This window comes from Trichoplusia ni, chromosome 15 (genome assembly GCF_003590095.1).
Source record: "Trichoplusia ni isolate ovarian cell line Hi5 chromosome 15, tn1, whole genome shotgun sequence".
Classification (NCBI taxonomy): Eukaryota; Metazoa; Arthropoda; class Insecta; order Lepidoptera; family Noctuidae; genus Trichoplusia; species Trichoplusia ni.
In genome coordinates, this window is record NC_039492.1 from 7,232,607 (window position 1) to 7,246,558 (window position 13,952).

The 13,952-nt window shown below is 33.0% G+C and overlaps 1 protein-coding gene across 1 annotated transcript in view; it reads right to left on the reverse strand.

The window, feature by feature from the left end:
* The window catches only part of LOC113501255 (bcl-2-related ovarian killer protein homolog A-like), a 33,578-nt gene extending 21,083 nt beyond the window's left edge, over positions 1–12,495 (reverse strand). The window contains exon 1 of the mRNA XM_026882337.1: positions 11,885–12,495. The gene's annotated coding sequence lies outside the window, so the exon portion shown is untranslated. The remainder of the gene's footprint in view (positions 1–11,884) is intronic.
* Positions 12,496–13,952: the final 1,457 nt, after the last annotated feature.

Below are 13,952 nucleotides of genomic sequence, written 5' to 3' on the forward strand. Positions count from 1 at the left end.
ACGATTTGAAAATAATTAAAAACTTTGTAGAGTTACTATTAAACATATTAAATTATTATATCGATATCGTCTAAAGAAATATCAAAGAGGTTCGAAATTCTGATGTTGAGAGTTTACGATTTGATGTCATCAGAGAGATTACTTATTTTCCTTACCGCTCAGAGTATTGATTCGAAACAATTCATACATTTTTAGACTTCTGGCTTCGCTTTGGATAAACGAAGGTAAATAACTGATAACCCGGTTACTGTAAACTCTGTATAAGAAACAATAGATCCGTCTAAAAGTTTGGATAGGCGTTAATTAAATCCTTTCATAAATTGACGGCGTTAGGCCTTAATCCTTTTAAGTTGTAATATTTTGTAGGTCTATTAAGAACAATGGTGGTAAAGATTTTTTAATTGGGAAGGACAATGAGAGACCCAAATAAGTAGAATATTGGATGGAACTGTTGTTATTATGGCTATCCTCATATGGCTAGCTATATTTATACATGTGCCTTTGTATGTTTTTACAAAATTTGTACAAAGTGCAAGTCTGGCTCTTAAAGGATTACGGAAAAAATCCATGTGTGCATGTTTGATGACTCAAAAAGAAAATTATATGCATGGTAAACGTCTTTTATGGAGATTTATAATAACTTCGACCAATCCTATACAAAACTGTTTTCTTAAATTGGAAATTGATTTCGCGTGTGTAGCATATCGAAGTGATTTAAAAAAACAATGTCTCGAATAAATTTAAAAAGTTAGACTTTGACCGGATTACATGTCTTTGTACGCAGTAAAGGCGTATATAGGTTTGGTTTTTTTTAAGTTAGAAATCAACTACCTTTTCACATAACCATTAGAATGTTGGGTCCATCGTAAACTTGCGTTTAAATAAATAAATTAAATTTTTTTAATACTGTACTTTTTATTGCACCTTTTAGAAACTAAGAAAAGCGTTAGTTTCTGACAACGAGAAACCAAACAAACAGTCAAACAAAAACCATTTGGTCAAGCCCCGTTCCCGGAATGAAGCAGGAAACTAAAACACGATAAAAATAAAGTTGATTCAAAATTACACAATTCACTAAGTTTTTTTTTGTGTTCTGCGCTTCGCCTTATTAGACCTTGACATAGACATTTTATAGACAGCATATAATGTTTACTTTTCTAATCAAAAGATAATAACCAAAGGCTGATTAAGGCATGATTTAATATTTTAAAATTATGCGTTTATTCAGTACCTACCTATAATACCTATATTCAAATTGTTCAGATGATGGTTATTTCTTGTTTTTGTCGTAGGTATTTGAAGTTATAATTGGTGGGTTTAAAATTAAAATCCATTGTTATTTTTTATACCAATCGAAAGATACAAAAAGGTTTGTATATTTATTTTAATATTTATTCAAAAGTTTTTACTAATTTTTTTGACGGTATTTCTAAACGAATTCGAGGTAGTGGCTCTGTTGGACTACTGTCCCATTTTAAAGTAATATTTCGCCGTTTTGGATTCAGTGGTTCTATCATCACTTATGGTCATCGTGGAAGCGTGAGGGCGCAATACACGGGATAGAACGGCATCTCCCTTCAGTGACGACAATAATATTATTCTAAGACATGGTGATAGACCCTCAGGACAGACTAGTCTTCTCTAAGTCATATTACATCTATGATAGTCAGTATGTGTGAACTTCATAATTAAGATTGAGATATCCTTTTTTTGCTAACAAAACGACATATCCTCTTGTTATGGTAGTTAAATTTAATATTCAAATATATTCGTATAAGGTACCTATTTTTTTTGCTAAATCGGGTAATCCTCGTAGAAACCCACTCCCTCGGGCGAGGAAATGGGTAGTGTCAGACTATTACTGACTAAACCTGAACCGGCGTGCTACGTCATCCGCGTTTCTGTGTCCGTGTATCGCAATTCGTTGCAATCCTTCATATACTCGTATTAGGTACCTAATACATGATACTTTTCATAAACTCTTAAACGAAGACTTGCTGTTGTGATAGAGACACCACTGCACCTAGTATTATAAGTTGTCCCTCTGCCACTCTGCTTTAAAACAGAGTGGAAGAGGGACAACATATCATAGTACAGGCATGGATCATTAAAAATATCGACACACAAAAAACATCGCACTCTTTGTTCTCTGTTTAATGTGATAATTGTTTACGGAGTGCGCAGGAGTTGTAAACGGAAACTGATGCGCTGTATCTGCGCGTACGCATGTAGCGATAACTATGTAAACGGAACTGCTATCTAATGATGATACGTTGTTAAGCTTTACTCTAATTGTTTGTTATGAGAAATTGTATCGTCACTGGAAATGTTAACTTTATTCTTTTCGAGTTCATATCCTACTGTTCCTTTAGACGGAAGAAGTCTTCTTTATAAATCTTACCCACTCTGTTTCCTTTCTCTGGGAATCAACAACATGTCTATATTTCTTTTTCAATAGGGATGATGACTGGGTATAAAAAGACAAAATCTCATTAGTCCCTCAGTTAGATAATTGAAAAGTATGAGACATTTATTTTTTCCTTTTTCAGGAATACTAGAATTGACAAAGATAAACTGCTTTAAAGTTTAGGAGAGGGGGCTTGTGACGTAACGATATGGTAAAATTTATACTCAATCGTGACGTCACGCGTAAGTTTCATTCACTGTAATTTGGTATATTTATGTTTGCGGGACAAATTAAAAAATACGTATCCATTATTATACAAAAAACTTCAAGACGGACACTGCAAAAAAAATTTGTCATCATCCCTATTATTATTCATCTCTGCCTACATATAAGGCTCAGTTGATATTAATCATCAGCATTATTTTTTCAGTTTTTCCTTATTCTCCGTCTTTTTTCTATTCCTATCTACTAAATATTTATTTAATAATACTGAATATAAAATAATCTTACAAGTTAATTTTGTAAACGACAGTTAAAAAGTTTATACAATCGATTTGGCGTAAATCTACGGTAGGACGCTTACCTAATTTAATTACTTAAATAAAATAACAAACGGCGATGAAATTGCTCACGCCTTGGTCCGAAATTCCGAACCACGCTTCCCATTCTGCCAATAATTCCACGGATTATGAATATTTTAGCTGTACTGTTCCTTGTTTTTTGATTTGAGCTTTTAATATCTATTCTTAAATTTACATTTCTTATTTTTCACGAGACTTTTTAATAAACACGTTTTTGAAACATTGTATACAGTCTGAAATGATAATTATGTCTTCAGGACTTAATAATAATGGGAATAAATAAATGTGTTTGAAAAATATACAAATACAATCTAATTGATTTCGAGCTCTACGTTCTCTAGGGCCGGTGAATAAAAAATCCCAATGTACGATATTTGGTGGATAGTTCAAAATTTATTTTGTAAAAAGTTTTTGATAAATTAGCCGTCGATACGAATTGAATAAATATTAATAGCTTTTTTACGGAATTATATCATATTCGAAGCAAAGGTATAACTTTATTCTGCCAATTTTGGCTAAGCCTGAGCCTGCAACGATGTCGTTTATGTGGTATTGTTAATGTCTTTTGACAAATTTCATTTAAACTTTGTAATACTTTAATTAAATTACAGAAGTTTGCTATACTCTAGTAGAAAGATGAGTAATTTCATTTCCTCCTCCTGGGTCCTGGCTCTTACATAAACAATTTCTTCCTACAAGTGTTAATGCCTTTTGAATTTCTTTGTCAAACATAAAATAATGGTTTTTGCCGAAGCATTGTGACATTACATGAAGGATCTAATTATATGTTAATAAATGAGGTCCCATTTGTTAGGAGCGTATATTAAATACCCACATGTATCCATGTTAATTTGTAACGGGGATATTGGATAAAGCCACTCAAGTTTCATTGTGTTAATTAAAATGTAAATAAAATTAATTTTCCAAAAAGTAACCCTTGTTCGTTTTGTTTTACTGTCTACGTCAAACAGATGAGTTAATATTCGACGAAGTTAAATTTAATTAAAAATAAAGCTGAATAAAAAATCTCGTTAATTTAAACTTAGAATAAAACAATGTTATTTGTAACGTAAATAAAAGAAAATTGCGTATTTGTAACGGAATGGAATATGTAGATATTTTATTATCAAATCCTTTACAAAAAGTTGTTTTAGAATTTGGGTAAACGGAGTTCTGAATATTGAGTTTTCAATTTGATTTGCAACGTATCATTACCGTTCGGCCAGAGGATTTAAATGTGGGCTCAAACTGATTTGTTGTGTCACAAAAAAAATCAAATATTAACATTGGCACCGTTCGAGTTCGTACCTTCTTTATAATTTCACAAAGTGGAGTATAGTCAAATTAAAAAGATTAAACGAACCGCCTTTTCATAAGCGTGTTGTTTTGAGTTGTTGCTTGCTACAGTAAATCAGTAGAAAAAATACCGGAACCATAATAAATATTGCTTAACAAGTTCAAGCATCAGTTTAAAATTTAAACTAAGAAAGAATTGAGTTTATCACTGAATTCTGTATGATATTGTTTGGTATAGGGTGTTTACATATTCATTGTTATGTTTTCTCAGTACATACGTTCAAGGCTGAAATATGCATTAGTCACAAAAAACCGGTTCACCCGTTTTCCAGTAACAAGGGTAATTATGTCGTATTGTATATTAATCTTAATAAAAACTGCCATCAATGAATGGAGCAATTAAATTTTGCTGCAATTTTGTCTAAAACTATATTTTACCCTGAGAAAAGAGGTCTGTGGTTTTAAAAGTAACACTAGACATAATAATGGACGTCTCTCCAAAATTATTTGTAATTTTTATAATAAGGTTAACAATCTGTAATGTTAGGTGTCTGAGTCTGAAATGTGAAAACACAGACTTGTTTTTACAGACTGCCCAAAAAAAGGGTTTATTGTTTTCTCGTGTGTTAAAAGAAGGTATAATTTTTAGGGTTAGTTCTCAAGAGCAAAATTAATAAGTATAATTTGTGTAAAATATATTTTTGTCTGTCATTTAACCTTTAATTTATTTTTAACTGAACCGATTTATTTTTATTTAGCCTGTTTGTACTAAATCCTCAATGTCGCGAGTCCGACTTGTACATGAACGGTTAGTTAAAAATTAAAAGCATTGCTCTCTCTTAAAAAGTGACCAACAGCGTTGTTGGTATAAGAAAAAACCTACAGAATTTTTCTACGGCCGTATATCATTCGTTTTTAATAAAAATGTATTTAATCTTTCAACTCCTTCTAAAACAATTACACCGGCTTTAGAAACCCAAACATTAGTGGCATATCATTACTTGTGCGAGAATACAAAACCACAGTCTGACGGTAGACGGAACAAAACACAAATTTGTTCCTACATCTAAAATGTAAAATACCGTACGTAACTAATAACCATATATTCAGTAGCTTTAATTTATTTAAATAAAGCCGTATGGGTGTCAAGCGTTTTTATATCACCTTTTTTCAAATATATTCAACTATTCGGATTTGTTTTTGTTTCTTGGCTATCTGGAGCCAACAATCACAGCGGCGGATCAGCGATGGTTCCGCATTTATACGAGGATTATATATAAATTGAAGTTACTATAGGGACGAAGCTCGAATATCCCCGATTTTACGATGCTGTCCTTTTAATAAATTTATGCTGGTTCTACGAACTAGTAAATAAATATACATTTTCCAATAATCTCTTTATTTCACTTCTTTGGAATGACAGGTTTTTTTTCTCAATGTCCGTCATGTTTTTAAATGAATAATAGGTAATAGTACCTAATACGTACTTTTTCTTTTGTGCTACGGACATAAATTTCTGAAATTACAGTAGAATTTACGCGTGACGTCATATCTGTTCATAAATAATACAATGGCGTGTACGTCACAAGCCCCTCTCTTAAAGTTAAAAGCAGTTTTTTCCAAAAAAATGTGTCTAACAATTTTTGCTTATCTATCTGACGGATTATAATTTATGATTGAAATAAAATTTTAACTTGTGTTTGGAAGTAAAACTTCGTTCCTATATATTTTCTTGTATGTATATAACATACACTCTGAGTGATCTGCGATTAACACAAATGATGAATCCACAGAATAAGTGAGGGATTCGGATGCTTGAGGTCATTAACGATAAGTATTGCCTTAACTATGATTAATTATGACCATGAACTAACATAATACGGATTTCTTTACGCTTAAACAATAAGTATATGTATATGTTAAATAAAATCTAGGAAGATGGAAATAAAATAAAAGTATAGTTTAGTTTAATTGTCCAAATATATTGTTTAAATAAGTAAAAGAGACTGCGTGGCAGAATAACATCAAGTGTCACAGAAAGGTACTCTAGCAGGAACCTGAGTTTTTCAAAAATTGATGTCTGCAGAACTGCAGAAATATCAAAATCACTACACTAAACACTTTAGTTCCACTTATTGAACATTTTAGTTCTCATGACTTTTGGAATTAATTTTTCTATCTCTGTCGTTTTAATACCGAGGGCCATCCATTCCTGTGGTTGTCGTAAATGTCAGCTCACAGGATTAAGTGACGAAGACAGGTCGCCTTTTTAGCTAATTAGGCGTTAAAAAATCGTTAGCCGATCTGAAAAGATTGTTGATTGACGTAAATTATGAATGACAGAATTTTGAATGAGGTAAGTTTTTTGATTTTTAAGATCGACAAAAAACGTGAAACTTGATAGTTCCAGATTCTTTTCCCTCTCAGATGATCTGAGAGAGAAAATTAAGAGTAATTGAATTGAATTAGACTTACCTATGTATAATCAAAAGTATTCCAACTGACTAGTTCTTGAACTAGGCAGATCTAACGGAGTAACCACCAAAATGATAAAAGTAATTGCTTTTTAAGATAGAGAAGAGGAGAGCATAAAATATTGCCATCTCTGTTGGGTTCTAAGTTTGAATTCTCTTACGTACATAATAAGTATGTTAGTTCACTGTTAGAAAATGGTCATAAGATGAAATTCATTCACGTTAATGTCTTTTTTAATTCATGTGAGTATTACAAAGTACCTTATCACTTGCTAAAGTCGGTGAGAGGAAACAATGTAAGGAAACGAATAAACCTTTTTTAAGGGTGTGTTAAGCTACGTCAGAGTCCCGTGAATTAAAAGTTTGACGCATGATTTCAAATACGAAAAAAATATTGTTCCAAGTTCTTTAAATATTAGTCATATGAATATAATAACTAGAATGTTTAGTTTCTGCAGTTCAATTTGGTTTATTGACGTGTTCGAATTTCCAATTTCAGGTGTTTGTATTGGGACAGTCAGGATAGGACTTCTGGGACTTGGCGGGTCTAATTAACTAAAGTTATATCAAACTTCAGCCGCTTAGGAACGTCTTAAATTAAATGTTGTGTTCTATTACCTTAATCGGAGTATATTGAATAGCAAGATTCGAGTAATCGATAGTAAAATGATTTCTCTAATATCTACTGTGTTTATTGAGCCAAACATTTTTCTTAATTTAAAACAAACATCGACATAGTTGAATCAGATTAGAGCAATCTGGTTATCACATTGTTTAACTTAGGACGTAATTAAACTGTGAGATAGACTGCGTTTTTATGTTAATTTATTTAATCTGAGGATCGGAATCTTTTTGGGCCGAAGAATTGTCTTTGCAACAAAAACTTGACTGACAAATTGGGATTCTAAAGCGGCAAACTATCGAGGTTAGTACACAAGGAAAGTTAAGTTAACGCACTAGAGAGTTACTATGTATGATCAACAAACGAACTAAGTTATTTCGCTAAACTAGCTTTAAACTATAACCAACTAAGTATATGTTCGAATTGCTGTTGAACTTGAACCAGAGTCTGTGTTCTACTCACAAACGTTTTTAACTCAATAAATCGCGAATGAATTAACGGTCGGTTCTTGGGACATCAAAATGAAAAGCGACGAAATGAAAATGAAAAGTTTATTATAAACTTATAAGAATATTTAAATGGTGAAACAATAAAAAACGTTACACTCTAAAATTGACAACCGCAGTCCGTAATCAATGCCCAAACCTCTTCTATACATATATGGAAACCGTTTGCCTGACAGTGGGACATTTTAGGGCTGCTAATATCAGTACAATGATGAAGCAATATTTAGGGCGTGCTAATATCAGTGTCACAAAGAATAAGCAATAGTTTAGGTTGGCAACTCTACAATCGTTAGTGTCAATAGGAAACGGACAAAATTACGACAGGAAATAGCATTTCGTTTGATTAAATATCCCATTTAAGCTAAAATACCCTAAATTTTAGTTTTAAATAGCCCTAATTACGATGACCAATTTATTGTAAAAATCCTATAAAATCCTTGTTTAGTTTCTGCTCCTTTTCACTGTATTTATAATGCAAAGACCAAGTTAAAATGGGAAACATTTTCACGCATAACATTCAAGTACACAAGTTGTTTGTAAATCCAAATACAATTCAATTACGAGTTTGTTTGAACTGTGGTGTAACAAGGTGTTTGCGTGCGTGCTTTTTACAATGAGGGGAGAAAATGGCGGCTCATGGGTGAGAATCAGGTTAATACCGCGTCGATTTTGTCTGCCTGTGAATGATGTGTACTCGAAATTCATGTGTATTTCTAAAGTTTCCACCCTTGTTTAAAAAGCATTGTAAATTACAGTTCACTGCAAAGAAGATATTATTTAACAGGTTCCTATTTCCTCATCGTTACTTTATACTCGAGAATCTTGTCGGCAAGTTGATTGAGTTGTGGCTCCGGGTTGTTATAACATCTTTTACAGTCGTTATGGGTAGAAGCTAGAAATTCAAGCAGCCAGACTTGCGTAACGGTATTGTGTTGCTTAGGTAACTGGGTTGAGGAAGTTAAATAGGCAGTCGCACTTTGTAAAACACTGGTACTTCATTATGTATACTAGAAGCTGATCTCAAAAATGTGGAAACCATCAAATTGGATAATGACGCTATCATATCGGCATTTATATTTTTTTTTTGGTTTTAGCAAACCGTGAGCAAATGCCTACTACCACCTGGTTTTTGATAATTCAGTTGGTGTAAAGCAGTGTCTCTCTGAACAACTACTATCTAATAAGAGGTGGTTACAGGTTCTCTGAAAACAAAAAAGGTGGCAATAACGAAGGTTGTATACTTATACAAACATGATTGTTATCTGCCCAACAAATCTAATCTTGACAAAGGTCATAAAAAAAAAAAAACGTTTGTCGGTCTCAATTCGGATAATCTTATGCCAGTAATGTCAAAAGTATTTTGTGTACTCGAGTCAATAAATTTCTTACTCAAAAGAACCACGGTTGCTTCGTGATTCTATTTATTTGCACTCTTGGTACAGGTTTATTTTTATTGTACGAAAATAATATTTTTAGGCTTCCATGCCCAAATGGTAAAACGGAACCCTATTATTGCGACCAACAGTAATCATCTAATGAATAGTAAAAGCTAAACAATTGAAATGTTTACAATTTATGTGTTTTGTACGAAACCCACTGTGTCGTGAGGCCGACTCGCACTTGACGGTTTTCATACTCTGCCATTAATAAGCTTTTTATTCTAGGTAGTAATCTTACAATAACAGGTTTATTTATTTTACCTGCACTACAATTTTATGGTTGTCTCAGAAGTTTTATTGACCTTTATTTTATAACTATATTATAAAGTGTTGATGACGTAGTTTTGAATTAAGATTTATGCTTCTTTAATTATATGAGGATGTTTGATTCGGAGTCGTATATCGGTAACATTTATTTGTGTGTATGAATATTGTATGTAGTACGAAGAACATTTATTTTTGGTTCTGTGAATCTGACCTTGGAAACAATGCCTAGCCTAAGCATGAAAGTATTTATTTTTCAGGTCGAACATATTTCGTTTTTTAAACCGTTAACAATAGGACCTAATAATTGCAAATTAAAAATGACTTCCGTCGCAAAGGTTTAAAAAAAAGGTTTATGTATTAGTAGTTACTTAGTTTACGTATTTAAAAGATCTTAAAACAACTAATATATATCACCATGCATTGATACAGTAACTTTTAAATAATAATATTGTAATGTAATGTTTTTACAAGTTGTCCTACATTTTCCATTCATTCCCTGAAGGTTGTTTTCATAGCTTTCGCGAGCTCTTTCGAGGTGAGTTTAGAATCGTAATAAATAAAAGAAATTTACAGATCTCTATTTTTCTTTTCATACATAATGTATTTAATCAATCTTAAAGAGTTTTGTTATACTGTTTATTTATTACAGATGATAAAATCGATGTGTCTTGTACTCCACTTGTTTCAAGAAGTAATAATCGTGTCTTTTTATATCATTTATATTGACCCAGAAGTTATTTGAATCAACATTTTATGAACAAAAAAGCCGAATCGCGCCAAAAGTTTTTCTAACGGTGGTAGCGACAAACATTAATATTTTTTATTTATTTTATATGATCACGTCACAAATATTTATACCTCTTTCCATAAACATGACAGTCACACACAAGGTCAGCCATCTATTTTAGTTCACATTTTGCGACACCTAGATTAAACTTAATCATTCCACATATCCGAACTAAGTAAATAAAATCTGAATAATTTCACAGGCATGTACTAATTTTGTCGTTGTGTGATTTTATGAATTCGTGATTCAACAAAAATGCTTATAATTATAGCAGTCGCGACAATCTAATTATGAAAAGTGACGTATGCTTGGTACCGGTGGGCAACGTACCCTTAGCAATCGTATTGAGAATGGAATAGTACTAAATTTGGAATTATTATAATAACTAATGTGAGACAGACAAAATTATTTGATAACAGTTTAGTCACGCGTATTCATCAAGATCGCTCGACTAGTTGCTGACAATCCCGCTGATAAATACGCGTGAGTAAACCGTGCTCAATTTAATTAGCATTTGGAATATTGTTCCATTCTAAAGTTTAAAGGATCATTCAGATGTTATGATCCCATATGTTAGAGTAACATTAAACCTTTAACTAGCTGTAAATACTTCAGTAAAATAAGTTGAACAGTTCCAGGTGAGAATATTTCTGCGTCAAATCTCTTTCTTTTGAATAATGAGATTACTAAACTCTTTAAAACCGAGTTAATTTCGTAATTCTCGTAATCTTTGTATAATCGCGCTTCTGAGATTACCGCTAACATAATGTTTGTGAAGATTACTTTGATTTATGGATGAAATTAAAGAACAATTCTCAAAGTATTCGTAAGACTAGTGTTTAAGAGGAGATTATGATCATTAAACGATGGTTGTTGTATGCAGAGTGACTTCATAGTATGGGCTTTTAATAAACTTATATCACTACTTGTTGTATTTGTGTCTTGTTTTATTACAGCCGAAGTCAGTAATGTTTGCACGTTTGACAAAAGAAACAGATTAATCGGACAAACAGATTGTTACCTCGAAGGAAAACATAGCTATAGTAAATTAAAAAAAGCAACTAGTTACGGATATAACTCACTCGTAGCTCAGACACAATCAGAAGGAAATTAGGAAAACAAGTGTGAATAAAGAAGTACAATTTACGTTAAAAACAACAATGTGGCGCTCGGCGGTGCGCGGTGCGGCGGGAACTACCTAGCGCATACTTTTTTGCGGTAATGACGATGTTGTGAGACCAGAAACAACTAATGTTTAAAGAATAAACTTCGAACCGAAGCGATACTCATCTTACTTTATTACTTTTGTTGGTAAGCACGTTTGTTATTGTAAGAAGATTCTTGATACTCATGAAATTTCGAGTGTCGACTTACGCATCCATAGTCGCATAAATCCATACTTATCAACTTATTCGCATCCATATTCGAGCAATGCACTCGTCCCTTGTCTCCAATACATAATGTATTTATGTAAATAATAGAGAATAGATGGTTATTTGATATACCTTGAGTCAATTGTAATCACAATTTCTTGTGATATATGGACCGGCTCCCTTCGGCTGTCAGCTAATGGCTGTCGCGAGAGAGGTTACCAATGTATTCTTGATTCCACTTTATAACTTTTGGTCGGCATTGACACCACTCCGAGAAGATGCACAATGGGAACGAACTAAACTGGTGTGTGATAAGAGGGTGTGCGCGTACGAGTGTAGGTGGTCGTACGAGATGCGCGCAGGCACATGCGTCGCGCGCGGCTGGCGGTTATCAACTAAACACATTAAAAGTCAGCGTTGGTACACAACCAGCGACTACTTTTCTTGAAATGTATCTTAACAGCCCGCTGCACTGTTGATTCGACAAGCTGTGATCATCTCTACTATATTTCCTATTCGATTCTCTTTAACTATAGATAATCGATTTGCAGGAATGAGTAGCATTATCTCAAGGTCACGTTGATTTCGATCGATGTTTTATTGTGTTGATATTACTACGTTCACTGAAACGAATTTTTGTTACGTTAGTTATACGTTGTACATATTTTGTGTCGGCATGTATTTTCATTAGTCATCAATTACCTCAGTCGCGATTCAAACTTACTTCTGTTATTCAGTGTCTAATTCTGATCTAAAATTACTTATCAAGTTTTATGCAGCCTCGTATTGATATCACCTCCCTACATTATTGTTAACTTACCATATATATTTTCAAGGTTTCTGATAAAATAATTACGAAAGTCGTGTGATCAAGTCCGCAGGGACATTCAGTGACCAAGTGGATGGCATAACGTCGTAATAATATAAATGAGGGAGGAAAACCGTAAGGATATGTGATACTTATTCTGCGTTGCACTAGGTACCTAAAGGTACCGGACTGGTACCGTAATAGTCCTCGAAGGACTTCTGACAAGATCATATTTAACCACACGATACGAATATTGATTAATAATTTCCGTACGTGCTATTTATTTTTGTAGAATGATTTATTGATCATCAGCTATCCTCAAAGATCGACTTTTGTATCAGAAAGATAAATGTTTATAGATTTTAGCTTAGATAAAAAGGTCCCGAAATATGTAACATCGTCTAAGTAATTTAGGCGCCTATAATTAAAGTACTTACGAAGACTGAATGATATATTATTCGGAAGTCATTTGTTTAGTGAGTGATTGACGGGTAAACGACCTTTGCGGTTAGCAGGAGTCGAATGAACCTGTCGGTTTAACGCTAGGAAGGTATATCCCACTAGTAGAGTATTCTGAACTATGTACTTTAGTAAATAAGTGTCCGCATGGGCTGGTTCGAGGTGGCATGGGTAGATGGGTGATTCTTCGGAAAAAATACACTAGTTAAGGTCATATCATTATCCTCACCAACTGGTTCACTTCATTGTGATGCTTAAAATGTTTTGATTCTTACTTCATCTAATAATAGTCGTAGTACTTTACAAACTTAGGTACAAATAATATTAAATCAAGCAATCTGCAGTATGAAAAGTGTGGTGAGGATAATGATGTTCTCAATTTGTGTTACTTTTTGCCGGAGAATCACCCAGATGTGGTCAGATTTGGGAGACAAAAACGACTAAAGGAAGGATTGAAAGAATATATTCCAGAGGTACCTAAGTAAGAAAACAACGAATGAAATCATTTTTGTTACTTCTCGTTTGACGACTTTTTGGAAAAACCGAGAATTTATAACAGAATAAATTACATAATTATATGATTTGTACGTACAAGACAAATGAGGTTGCTCAAAATAATAAATTACATTAAAGAAAGCTCATTTCAGATTTCAATTTCATGATGGCCCCGTACACCATAACAACTGACCCATTGGGAAAATTGGGAACCCATACTAACCAGTACACGATGGTAACGGGTACCCATTTTCCTGATATAAATCCGGAGATACTCGGGTTGGAATCGGTAAAAGGTTATTAACAAATGAGGGATAAAACACATGTTACCTACCGATATTATTTATACATACTACTTTCGATTATAAGTATAAAGCTTTGTCCATTCTGGAATCATCCTAAATGACAGTTATTACCCGTATTACAAAACAATTTGGA